General features: G+C 50.6%; 1 pseudogene; it reads right to left on the bottom strand.

The window, feature by feature from the left end:
- Positions 1–218: 218 nt before the first annotated feature.
- Positions 219–1411, bottom strand: LOC119321378 (annotated as a pseudogene).
- Positions 1412–3078: the final 1667 nt, after the last annotated feature.

Below are 3078 nucleotides of genomic sequence, written 5' to 3'. Positions count from 1 at the left end.
AATAGCCAGAAGATTACCACTGGGCACAACACAAGCAGCAAGGGCGCTTGCCCTTTGCCGCTCTCTTCCTGCGTTTCTCCGCCTGTTTCGTTGCCTCGTCGGGGCACCACCAGTGCTTGGCAAGATGATATAGGCGTCGCAGTAATTTTTATTCGCCCTGCGAAAAAATCACATCCGCTCTCAAGAAGACGGCCATCTCTCAAGAAGACGGCCATCTCTCAAGAACCCGGGGGCGTCGAGCAGTTGGTCGACGAGCCGTCTCTCAAGAAGACGGCCATCTGCTCGGCAGTGTAGCCGAGCGCGCATAGGAAGGCGGTGTAGTCGTCTGTGCTGGCATCGTACACGAGGCCCGGGTCAAGGGCGCGGTCGGGGTCCACGAGGCCTGCCCCGCGCGAACGGCGTGGACGCCTTGCCGGTGGCCATGTCTCGGATGACGTGGCCGGCGTTGTCCACGTTGTACGCGGTGGTCATCAGGGCGGACTTCATCACGGTGGGGCTCCACTCTGGCCTCGCCTGCCGGAGCATTGCGGCGATGCCGCTCACGTGTGGGCACGCCATGGATGTGCCCGATAGGACATTGTAGTGCACTCGTCTCGTGTCGCTGTCGAGGCCCGAGGGAGAGGCGGCGCCGGTCCAGGCCGCGAGGATCTCCACGCCGGGGGCCATGACATCTGGCTTGAGGATCTCCGGTGCATGGAGGTTCGGCCCGCGGCTCGAGAAGGGTGCCATTCTAGGGGAAGAAGGCGTCGGGCCGATGACCGTGCCGTGGAACACGATCGTCGCGACCGAGGATGCAGTCTTGTTCATGTATTCCCTCCATTTCTTTTTAGTTTGCATATAAGATTTGGTCAAAGTCAAACTTTATAAAGTTTGACCAACTTTATAGAAACAAATATTAACATCCACAATACTAAAACTATATGTGAAAACTAATTTCATGATGCATCTAACAATATTGATTTTATATTGTGAATCTTTGATACATTTTTTTATAAACTTAGTCAGAGTTAACAAAGTTTGACTTTGACCAAATCTTATATATGGACTAAAAAGAAACGAGAGAGTACGTTTTAATCCTTTACGCAGCGGCGAACGTGACGGTTGTGGCAGGGAAGGTGTGGGGGCTGCCGACGACGAGCTCGCCGAATTCTTTGGTGCTCGTAAGGAATGCTCCGACGCCGCCGGCGAGTTTGGCAGCCTCTCCTTGCGCAGCATTCAGGACTGCAGGGCCGCACAAAACGATCTCCCCGGCGACCAAGCTGGCGTTGAGCTTCCCAGCTTGGCAGGTCTTCGACCTGCAGGCATCAGATTCATCTTCGGTTCAGCCGCATCGATCGCCGTGGAGGGGCCAACGATCATGTGAGATGTTCACCGGATCCAAATCTAACTGTTGGTTATCTGTAACCGGCATTCATTCATGTAGCCCCTATCCCAACCAGACGGTTTTATGCTCGTGAAACCAATCAGCATTCTTCACTCTAGGCGGCAAAAATATGCAAAAAATTAGTTTTAGATACATGGCAAATTTATTTTTCCTTTTTTCAATTCGTTCATGGCAATTTTATTAATTACTTTTCGTATTTCACCATGGCAATTTTTAGTTTTTGGACCATGTCAAAATTAATTTTTTGACTATGGCAAATTTAGTTTCTGGAACATGGTAATTTTTAGTTTTTCAACCTTGACAAATTTTTTTCGTGGCATGGCAAAAAATTGTAACATGGAAAATTTCACAACAAAACACAAAATGCCATGGGTATAGATTTTTTTTCCTTTCAAACCATTTTTAGTTTTTGTAATTGTATCGTCTTGGTAACATGGCAATTCCAAATTTTAATAGTGTTTCACATAGTCTCATGGCAAAAAAGGTGGCAAGTTGGTGAGCCGACTTTAAATTTTTGTGATTTGGTGATAGTTACCAGTTTTTTCATGCTACAAGAAATGACTAATTTTACCCTGTATTTGGCATTTTTCAGTGTTAGTGTGTGCATTTGTGAGTTATTCCAAAGGATGATTTTGAGATTTAGTGGACAAAATAACTGCCATTTGATTCACTTCACATGATGCACCATGAAGAATTCAAATGATGGTTTTAGGGCATTATTTCGCAGATAACTACGATGTAATACTCCCAAGAAACAATTACCCCCTCGGATCATTGTACGAAGTTAGCGTCAATTACCCCCGGGCAACAAATTTTACATACATATACAAAGATTACGCACAAAATAGTCAAAACCAAGCTTGACTGATCCATATCAACTGTCTAGTACGGATCCAATATCAACTTTGGATGCTAAATCTAACTGATATTAAGAGTTAATCAACAAAATTAGCCATGATGGCATTCCCTTGAAAAGAAAAGAGTTGAGAGATTGAAGGTTAAAAGAGAGTTTAGAAACGAAAGCATCACTTGACGATAAGTTGAGGGATGGAAAATGCAATTTATTTTACTAGTAAAAAAATAGAACAGAGACCTCATCAGTGAGGGAGTGAGACTGCCTCGTGGGCCCAATCAATTCGGAGTCCTTTGTAGCACAACGACGCCAGCACCTCCTCCCGCCCCGCCCCGGCGCCCCCGCATGCATGCCGCCGGCGCCCCGGCTTCCCGCGCTCCTCACCGGCGTCGCCAACCGCGCGACAACCCCAGCGGCGGCGAGGAAGCTGCACGCGCAGCTCCTCCTGCGCGGCCTCCCGCTCCCCGCCCGCGCCGCCGTCACCCTCCTCACCGCATCGTCCTCCTCCCCGCGCCACGCCCGCGCCATCTTCGACAGCGTCCCCGCCGCCACCGCCAACGTCTACCTCTGGACGGCGACCATCTCCGTCTACGCGAAGCACGCCTCCTCCCCCGCGCTCGCCGCCGAGGCGTTCGCTCTGTTCCGGCTCATGCTCCGGTCAGGCCCGCCACCCAATGCCTTCACCGTCAGCTCCGCGCTCAAGTCCCTGTCGACGCTCCGAGGGGTCGACGAGGTGTGGCAGGTGCACGGGTTCTTGGTGAAGGCCGGCCTGGGCTCCTCCGTGCACGTGGGCTCTGCGTTGCTCGATTCGTATGGGAGCCTTGGCCAGGTGAGGGACGCA

The sequence above is a fragment of the Triticum dicoccoides genome, chromosome 6B, assembly GCF_002162155.2.
Source record: "Triticum dicoccoides isolate Atlit2015 ecotype Zavitan chromosome 6B, WEW_v2.0, whole genome shotgun sequence".
In the NCBI taxonomy this organism is placed as follows: domain Eukaryota; kingdom Viridiplantae; phylum Streptophyta; class Magnoliopsida; order Poales; family Poaceae; genus Triticum; species Triticum dicoccoides.
The sequence above is the reverse complement of the archived record's forward strand: the minus strand, read 5'-3'. Positions and strand labels throughout refer to the sequence as shown.